Genomic DNA, 10,725 nt, shown 5'->3' with positions numbered 1-10,725 from the left:
CGCGCGTCTAGGATGGGCACTAACAAAGGAAAAATACACTATATTTTACAGATTTTCTTCGATTGAGGCGAAAATGCAAGCCAGGTGGCTGAAATTGAAAATAGTGTTTATGGTCCTGATTTTGCTAAATTTTTTTTGCTAATTTCGATATCAAAAATTTACCACGCACTGGAAGGCAAATTGTCAATAAAATCATGGACATTGTCCAGTCTGACCATCATGTAGGCAAAGTTTCTATTGCCTAAGAGCTAAGATTGCACAGAAAGAACCGTTTGGAATCATTTGCATAAGGCTGGTCTCAAGAAGAAGCTCAATGTATGGGTACCACACTAGTTATTGCAAAAAAACCTCTCGGACAGAATTTACATCTGCGTTTCGCTGCTGAAAAATGAAACCATCATTGAAGCGACAACGTCAAGCAAAAACGGTCTTGGTTGAAACGCGATGAACCGGCGGAAATGGTGGCCAAGCTAGATATGACGGCCAGGAAGGTTTTGCTGAGTGTTTGTTGGTGGGATTGGCACGGAATTTTCTAGTTGCTTCGCTTACACAGGTTTTTTCTATGAAAAATAGACTCAATTCTATGTTTCCCCATCTTTTGAAGTCTGGTAGTAACGAGAAAAAAGTATTATGCCAATAACGGTGCCGTGTAGGTTTAAACATCTCTTCCACGATACATTATCCAAAATTATAATGTATTCAAGCCCGCATTATCCTATTCTCTCCAGGAATATTCCCGGAACGTCGAAAACTAACCTATATCCTGGCTAAAGCAATCACCATGGTTTGACCTCATCCCTAACTCTATATGCGAAATGCTTCAATTAAATCCTTTATCTTCGACAAAACTCATCCAGCTTCACTACTGGGAACTGAGCCATTGCTCTTCTAATCAACTCAGAGTCTGTTCTTAATGGAGAGTCTGCCACATATTCTCCGACCTCGGCTACCTCATAAGGGTCTTGATCCCAATTTCCATTCACCGATATGGAATAATAGCAGACTGAATTTGAGGTCGAAGCGCCGCAGCGGTCGATAGCCGAACTATATGATTTCACGTATTTAGCAGTGTTCCGCTAACTTTCTGTGTTCAAGGCACATCTATCAAATCAATGAATGGACTAGTTTTCATTTTTTTGTTAAGGATTAATTCTAAAAATTTAAGTAAAATGAAACAAAAATGTGGAAGAATCATTGAAATATCTCTAGAAATGAAAAAGTTATGGGACTTTGAAGTTGCGCTTGGAAGAATAATTTCATAGTACGTGTAAGTGGCGTGACGTCACACACTAGACGACTGGTATTCGCAGAGTGCTAACGAATTCATTGGTGTACAATCACTTGTGCCGTTCGTGTCGTGTTTTGTTCGTTACACGATGGCTGAAATAACTTACTATACACATACATATAAATTACTTTTTTCCCTTTTTACTTTTTACTCCTCAGATAAATATGTTTTGCCATTGATAGACTTCAACAACCAGTACTCAACTACAAACTGTTTATGAAACGTTTTTTAAATAAATCATCGTTATAACTTGAACAATGATGAAGCAAACTCAAAAGTAGATACTTACTTGAGAAGTTTAACTCCTTTTATTTCTGCACTGACATAAGATGGATTTGAAGAAAAAAACTCCATCACTGCGAATATATCTATTTTAGACGAATTGTCACTTTGTCCTTTCACGAAGCCTTCTTCCATTATGGTGACATAAAAACAAAACTCGAGTTAAAACTACACTGTTCAACTACAAACGGCGCGAGAGCCTTGGCGCGGCTAAGTATTTAAACGTAATTTATGGTGTAGCGATCATAGGCAAGAGCCGTGACGTCACAGACCAAAGACGTTCCGCGCTAAGATACGTAAATTTAAATAATCTATTTCTCAGTCATTTATTGATGGATTTTCAAAATTTTTTCACTGATTTATCAGTTTTGCTCTATATTTTAATGCTATCGTGTCAAATATAGTATTATCAACATCACTAAACTAGTACAATGGACTAGTGTACAGAATATCAGAGTATTATTTAAATCAATATAAGACGCAAAGAATGTTCATTATTCGGAAAAGGAAAGATCTTTGGAAAAAGAGTAAAACGAACTACTCAGCGAAAAAGGACATAATAATCCTCAATGTAAATTCTGCAATCAGATATTCTAAATGGATTTTACTGTAGACATAGCAAATATTTATTTGGAAGCTTTTAATTTGCAAACCTGGAACCACAGAAAGCCCATCAGGAATAGAAACATCCAGAGGAACACCTAAAAACTCGAAGAGTTGATAGAATTATGAACACTCTACCCGTTGTAATGTTTTATTGTTTGTCCCACTTCCGATAACACATCCTAGAGGGTTCCCCTACTTATCAAACTGGCATTATCCTACAGGTAACATATGGCAAGCTCTGCAACGTTTTAGACCAAAACTTCTACTGAAGTTGTTCAGCAAAAGAAGGTTCGGTGGAATTTACCATCGTTCAGGTTTGATGGTATTTTTGTACTTTCTTTGAAATTGAATGAGAAATTTATTATACTGTAGTGACTCACAATAGGTTATTCTTTTCCTTGTAGTTTACAGAGTGAGTTTTGAGTATCTCGGAAACGGATCATAGCCATCTGAATGTATTATATTTCATTCTGCGAAATAATATAAATAGGGAACATTACATTGAAAATATTCAGTATTTTTTAAGTATTTCAAAAGGCAAAAATTAATCAGAGCGATCCATTTTAAATAACAAAGTTCAAGTATGTTAAAAAAAAAAGTTGGTTCCGCCCGGGATCGAACCGGGGACCTTCTGCGTGTGAAGCTTTTTGCTTTTATAGTCTTTATTTTATTTTAATATGTACATGTTATAATGGTTTACATCATTTGTTGTTTGATATTTTAGTAGTTCCTATCTATACATGATTTACCTACAATAATAATAATATTTTGGCTGGACGCCTTTAGATATTCAGAGGTTTTGTTTTTTTTTATGTGTTAAGTTAGCACTAAAGTTCATAGTATTCACAGGAAAATGTAGAGAAAAACCTGTTTTCATAGTTTCCCAGTATCCTGGGCTTAAGCAGTATCAACAATATATAAAATGAGATATAAAAAATAACATCAACAATAACAACAACAAAAACAACAATAATTACAGTAGCAATAACAGTAGTAATTAGCTACATGTTAGCTATTTTTGTAGCTAATGTGTTTTCTATTGAATATGGGTAAATGCTCATAGGGAAGGGCATGTTTTTCATTGGCGTTTTTCGAGTTCTTTCTTGTCAAAGTTATTTTGTTAACGGGATCGCTCACGTATCTCGTTTTTTCGTAAAAGTTCGCGGAAATTCTATCTATGTGATTTTTTATTGTTTCAATACCTGCTAATTCGTGCAAATCTGTGATTCTTGTGTATCTATCCTTGTTAGTGATAAGCCTCAGCATTCTGTTTTGAAAAATTTGTAACGGTCGTGTCGGCCATGATTTCAAGTGACACCAGGCCGGTGCCGCATACGTTATTATTGGTCTTATTAAGGAGGTGTATATTAATTTTTTATTTTTTTGATTCATACGGCTATTCTTGCACATTAGAGGATACAGGATTCTGATTGCCCCGTTGGCTTTTATTAAAGTTTTTTCAATGTGTTTGTGAAAATTAAGTCGGCTATCTAGTTCCATTCCCAGATATTTAACCGTATTATTAACTGTGATTGGATGGTTGTTAAGTTTAAGAGGAATTGAGATTTTGTTGTCGTTTAGTTTCCGGCTAAACACGATCTGTTCGGTTTTTTTCTCATTTACTCTGATCTTCCAGGTTTTGTAAAATTCGGTTAGTTTGTCGATATTATATTGTAGCAATCTGTTCGCTATTGCCGAATGAAAGGAGTGAGCGTATAATGCAGTGTCGTCTGCGAATAGCGCCATTTTTGTGTTTGGAAAACCTGGAAGGTCGTGTATGTAGAGGTTAAAGAGTCTGGGTCCAAGGACGCTTCCTTGAGGTACACCTGATTTAATTTTTTTGATGGACGATAGTTTATTGCCGATTTTTACTACGTATTTTCTGTTCGAAAGGTATGAATTTATTAGTTTGATGATAAAATATGGAAGTCCGAGTTTTATCATTTTGTAAGTAAGACCTTGGATCCAGACCCTGTCGAATGCTTTCTCTATGTCTAGAAAAAGCATGGCTGTGTTCTTTTTTTTGTTGAATTCGTTGATAATGTCTATTACTATTCTACAGATTTGGTGTGTGGAACTATGTTTTTCTTTGAACCCAAATTGATACGGATCATGCAATTCCGTGTGTTTGAGTGTTTTTGTTAGTATTTTGAGAATAATTTTTTCGGAGATTTTACTGAGCGTTGATAACAGACTGATCGGTCTGTAATTAAGTGGTGATTTTTTGTCGCTACTACTTTTATGTATAGGAACAACTAGTCCAATTTTCCATGTATTCGGCCAGTGTTGCAAGTCGATTATGGCGTTGATTATATAATTGAGTTGCACGATTGCCTTTTTAGTGAGGTTTTTGATCAGTTTGTTATCAATTTCGTCTATTCCTGGGGATTTGTTATTTGCTAAGTTGTTAATAATGTTTTTTATTTCTAGTGGGTTGGTATGAAACTTTTTCGATTCATTATTAGTACTGGTATGGCTACTTAAGTAATTTTCTACAATTTCTATGATTTTTTTATCTTCGGAGCTGTTTGTCGGACCTATGTCATGTATCTTCTCATAGGTTTCTGCCAAAAGTTCCGTTTTTTGTTCGTCTGTTATGTAATCGATAGAGTCACTTGAGAGAGTTGGTATTTCTTGTGGTTTCTTTTTCAAGAATTTCGTGAATTTCCACAAGGAACCATTTGATGGATTTAATTTGGATAGTTTCTTTCCCATTGTTTCATTTTTATATTCGCCAATTTTGATTCTTATTCGCGATGTTAAAAGTTTGCTTAGGTCGTTATCATGAGGGTTCCGATATCGCTGCCAGCGTTTACGTGTTCGATTTCTTAATTGAATTAGGTTCTTTATTTCTGGTGAGAGGTCGTCTTTGTATGGATAAATGATCTTCAATTTAGTGGTTCGGTTCCTGGTGTGAATTAAATTTTCCGTGAATTTTGTTACCTCCTCCTCAAGTTTCTCTATCGAGTCAATATTGTTATTTATGACGATTTTATTGTTAAGAATTCTTCGATATTCATTCCAATCTGTGGTCGAATAATCAAAGATTTTCTTGGAAATATCAACTCTACAGGTACTAGTTAAAGTGAAAGTTACTACGTTATGATCTGAGGGAAGGTCAGGTAATGATTCAGGGGTACTTATGTTGGGTACCATTCGGGCTACTATGAGGTCAATTATTGAAGGGGTATTATTGTTAGGCGGATAATGCGTAGGTTCGGAAGGATGATGGATGATGCAGTTTTGTTTATTTTCTAAGTATTCGAAAAGAGTGAGTCCGTTGGTATTGTTTGAAACACAGCCCCAGAGTCCGTGTCTAGCGTTGAAATCTCCTACAACAATGGTTTTATTAGTTTTTAATAGTTCTTCGAGATCGCTTTCACCGAAGTTATTGGTTGGTCTGTTGTAGATGGAGATAAGTTTAAGACCGTTGGCTAATTGTATACCGGCATTCTCTAATGTGCAAGTAATTTCCGGGAGTTCTTTGAACGGAATATCTTTTCTAACAAGGATAAGGATACCCCCGTGTCTAGTGTTACCTGAGCGATCCCTTCTAACAACGTGGAATTCCTTCATCTTAAATTTGTCTGTTTTTATTAGTCTAGTTTCATTTATGAAAAAAATATCTATTGAATGTTCTTCAAGAAAATGTGCAATTTCATTATGTTTGTATCGAATTCCATTGGAATTCCAGGTTGCTAGATTTAACTGTTTTTGGGATTTAAAAACCATGACTGGGAAGATTTTCTAGGAAGTCGTTGAAAATTAAGAATTTTTCTTTGAAATTGGTGCATTTATCCATTTTTTGGTTAAGTGCGCGGATTTCTAGCAAGAATTTATTTATATTGATGTGTTGGTTTAGTTTGTCCATTTCATTTTTTAAATCTAAAAGCGGGCTTTGAGCAGTATTACCCATATTCAAATTATCTGTATTAGTCCTAGCAGCATCTGGTTGGGAGCTTCTTATTTCGTTTATTTTTTTTCTTCTCTCTTCCCATACGTTTACTGCTGGTAGTGGAGCTTCAACGTATGTAGATTTCCTCGTAGGTTGTGGCTGGTTCCTGGATATTCTACTTTGTAGAATTCTCTGGTACACTTCACATTCAACACTATTTGCCCGATGTTCGCCTCGGCAATTCGCGCACTTATCTTTCTCTCCCGCGGGTTGGTGCATTCTGCTGTGGCATGTTCGTCCGCACACAGTAAACATTTGTATGCTCTATAGCAGTTACTTCTTGCGTGTCCCCATTGTTGGCACCTCTTGCATATAGTCATTTGTTTGGTCCTATATTGCCTTTCCCAATGTATCACGGTGTAACACAGTGTTCGCACTTCTCTTTTCAATTGTTTGAGTGTCACTTGGCTGCTGGTTATGACGAGGAACATCGGATTTCGTGTGCCTCTCATTTTGTAGATGTCTTTCACGTCTATTTCATAGATGTTCTTCAGTTCATCTATTATTTCTGGGATTTCAATATTGGAATTTAGTCCTTTGAGTACATGAGCATGAGTTTTTTCATTTTTCAATGTGTACGAGTGGAACTTTTGTCCAAGATTTAGGAAATATTCCTTTAGTTGTTTATGGTCTTCCAATTTGTTAGTATAAATGTTCGAGGACTCCCGTCCGTATCTTATGTGGAAACTTTTGTTTCCAATTCGTTCCGCTATTCTTTTAACGGTTTGGTTATGATCTTCAATAAGTCCTTGAAGAACTATAGGAGGAGGTTTTATTTTTGTTGATTCGCTGTCATCTATTTGCATCTTGGTTTCTTCCACGTGCAGATTTTTAAATCGATTAGTAGTCGCTATTGGTTCTTCTGCTTCTACTACTTCGGTTGGTGTGTTCGAAGGTTGTTTAGCACCTCCGGGGTGGGTTTGCGTCGGATTTATCATGTCCTTTATCTTCTTTCTTCGGTTTTCCATTTCGGCTCCTAAGTTCGTATTTCCATCAACTTTTTCAGGGCTTAGAGAAAATACGGTTATTTTTCTCTTTTTTTCGTTGTCCATTTTGGGGGGTTTGGTCCCCATTTTATAAGATTTTCTTTTCAGCACTTTACTTGAAGTAATGTCACTGTCACTGTTCACTTTAAACTTTCGTTTGGAATTCAGGTTGGTTTTCTGACTATTCACAATGGATACTCAGGTACTTACACTACTGGCTCGAGTACTTACGGAGCGTTCAAGACACGTCTTACCTGTTCGGTGTCTCATTGGGAATCGCGTGTGAAGCAGACGTGATAACCGCTACACTACGGAACCTAGATGTTGCAACATTGATGTTTAGAAGCTTCTCAATTTAAAATTTCTAAATCCATGAAAAAAAATTTCGTCAATATTAGCTATCTCAGAAAAAAAAGTCAAATAAAAAATTTAGTTGTACAAAGTCTTTGAGAAATACATTTTTATTCGGAGATTTTTACGGAAAATAATGAAGTAGGTCTAACACCTAACGAAAATAAATCCAGAGTGGAGTCTATAAGTTGACTTGTACTGGATACACAAAAAGAAATTTCAAGAAAAGGATATATGAACACCAGAGGAGTTATACATCTGACAGTGTACATACTTTCAGTATATGCGAATCAACATTTAAATTTTTGTTACCTACATAGGTATTACCTATTTGTCTACTAGCTCTGTGTAACTTGCAGAAGTCACAATATTGCTAAAAAAATTGTTGTAAACACCAAAAGATGAGTGGAAATTTGTTTTACCTTACTTCATTTCAGGATAAAAATATCATGGTTCCGCCCGGGATCGAACCGGGGACCTTCTGCGTGTAAAGCAGACGTGATAACCGCTACACTACGGAACCCGCTTAATTAATTATAGTTAAATGAAAGCTCTAATTCTACAATTAGGTTGACTTGAACGAATACCAGGAATAATTATCAGTTTTTCTCAGAAACGAAAAGAGGTATTATTGATGATAATACTAATATTAAATTTCATGAATTCCAACACATCATAAAACTCTTCTTCTTGAACATGATACTTACTAAAGCTTTCAATACGATGTACACATCTCTCTAAAACTTCTTCGATTGAAAATTCAATAAGATCAAAAATCAGACTAAAATATCGGGAGTTACTTGATGAGTACTTTTGAAATTAAAAAATATAACTTGGTTCCGCCCGGGATCGAACCGGGGACCTTCTGCGTGTGAAGCAGACGTGATAACCACTACACTACGAAACCTTGATATTTAAAATTAAAAATTGAACGCAATATAACGTATGTATATTCAATTCATTTTCCTGCATTTCATTTTTTCACTTTTTTCTGTGTTGATTTCCAATATCCATAAAATATCTAATTTATAGATTTTATATGTAATAGGAATAATATTTCTATAAGACAAAAATACTTCTCTTTACTTGAATAAATTCATTAATCGTATTCATTTCGTTATTTATGTCAACTTTGTTTGAATAATGAACGAAAAGAGAATATTTCAATTCAATTATTGATGTATCCATCTATATATATGCAATAAATACCAAATCTATGCTCCCAATATCTAACAGCCCCTGTGGCCTAATGGATAAGGCATCGGCCTCCTAAGCCGGGGATTGTGGGTTCGAGTCCCACCAGGGGTACGAAAATTTTTTGTTGAATTCGATACAAGTAACGTGCACAAAATTAGAAAAGTTAAATAAATTGCTACGAAGTGAGCCTTTGAGGTTTTGAAATATGTATGATAAATGACCCATGAAATATATCCACCGTTTTCAAAGTCTTTGAGACTGGATCTTCTTGAATACCTTTGATATTACATACATTCGATATTAGTTTCCTAGAAAACAAATCAAAAATCTTTCATCTCACTGAATCCCGCATGGATAAGTGCTTTCAGAAAGTTTCTTTTCAAACGTTGAAGCAACTTGGAAAGGACTCGAACATAGAAAAAAGAGAAATGCAAAACTGCAAGTCACTTGAGAAATGGAAAATAGGAAATGCTCCTACTCCTACTGAAAGAGAGATTTTAGTCTTGATCTGGAACGAGCTTTCTGATACAGATATTGACTTTAGGGAAGGTTATTTAATCCCTGGTAAGGGCTGACCAATGCTTTGCATAATTTACATCATCTTCAACGAAGTTGTTACATCTGTCAACTTTGATAGCATATGTTTGAGACAATATTCGTTTACTGAAAATGACGTATGCTATCTATGTTTATTACTTTGAGGTGTAAGCCGATTTTTATAACCTATAATGCGAATATCTGGCATTTCTGTAGTGAACTGTTAAGTGTAATTTAATGATCATAGAAGATACAATTATATCATACCATGGATATTCATAGATAGGTATTATGCAAAAACTTTATAATTTATCCAGATCGCCATAGAAAGTTGAGACGTAATCCAATAACATTTAACAGGAACGAGAGTCAATTCCAATCGATGATTCACATGGAAATAATTTCCCATAAAAACTACGCAATAGCAATAGCAAATTCCGAAATGGATAAGCATATTAACCGTTACTTGGGATAAATCTGCGTTTTTCAATTAATTATTCGAGTATGCAACTATCCTTTCTAGATATTGCGTTGGAATATAATCGAGTACAGGCTATTTGCAAGTACGTATATTAATTTCATACCTCATTGTATTCCAGTATTGTTCATGTGAAATGGGAAAACATCCATATCTTCTTTCATATAATGTTAATTGTGCTTTTCTTTCTTTTAGTCGATGAGAAATTTCAGTGACAGTGGAAAGTATCATAAAATTGCAACAGCCTTCGTTGGTATGATCAATGATTTATTAAGTTTTTTAGGGATGAGAATTGCAAAACAGTGGGAGTTTTTCTATACAAGGTGTACAAACAAAAATGATTTCTTTGGTTTCCTGTAGTTTTGTCGTATTTTCTACCGATTTTGAAGAAAAATTCAAAGAATTTTCTGGTAATCCTCAATTCTGAGGAGTGCGATGAATAAGTTAATTGCAAGTTTTGGTACTCATTTACCCAATCTGTAGCAAAGATTAATGAAGATTCTATAAATTGGTATAATCATCACAAAAAAGTAGGACTACCAGAAACACGCTGTATCTTGAAAATATAGGTTTTTATCAGTGTTCTTGTATCATACGTTGAAATGTTGATGCCCATTCACATGTCCTCTTCTTATACTGAGATTTATCTACACATGCTTTATTGTTTGAAGTTATTAATTTTTTATAATGCTTCTTCTCAAAGAATGTATACAGGGTGTTTCATAATATATGCGCAGGACTTCAGGATGTGGTACCCCTTCCAAAAATATGAAAACAAAAAGTTTCTATTAACTTACCTTCTGAAATGCACCAATTTCGAGATACAGGGTGTTCAAATTAAAAAAAAAATCGTTTTTTAAGAATATTTCCGGAACCTCTATCGTACTGAAAACAGCTTTTGTAAGCATTGTTCAGAAAATAATTTCAAATTGTTAACCTGCAAATACCATGTTTTTGAACATAAAAGTAATTTTTCTCGAAAATGGTTGACTTAGAGCGTATGACCAAGATTGCTTTTTTTGTGAAGTAAACATTGGTGGTTCAA

The 10,725-nt window shown here is 35.0% G+C and overlaps 3 non-coding genes across 3 annotated transcripts; 1 reads left to right on the top strand and 2 right to left on the bottom strand.

The window, feature by feature from the left end:
- Nucleotides 1-7,918: 7,918 nt before the first annotated feature.
- Nucleotides 7,919-7,991, bottom strand: Trnav-uac. The gene has a single exon. It is a non-coding gene; the product is annotated as a tRNA-Val (tRNA).
- A 311-nt stretch (nucleotides 7,992-8,302) lies between these two features.
- Trnav-cac lies at nucleotides 8,303-8,375 on the bottom strand. Its single transcript has one exon. It is a non-coding gene; the product is annotated as a tRNA-Val (tRNA).
- A 328-nt stretch (nucleotides 8,376-8,703) lies between these two features.
- Nucleotides 8,704-8,776, top strand: Trnar-ccu. Its single transcript has one exon. It is a non-coding gene; the product is annotated as a tRNA-Arg (tRNA).
- The last annotated feature ends 1,949 nt before the right edge of the window (nucleotides 8,777-10,725 follow it).

The sequence above is a fragment of the Harmonia axyridis genome, chromosome 2 (assembly GCF_914767665.1).
Source record: "Harmonia axyridis chromosome 2, icHarAxyr1.1, whole genome shotgun sequence".
In the NCBI taxonomy this organism is placed as follows: domain Eukaryota; kingdom Metazoa; phylum Arthropoda; class Insecta; order Coleoptera; family Coccinellidae; genus Harmonia; species Harmonia axyridis.
This window is presented reverse-complemented; position numbering and strand designations above follow the sequence as displayed.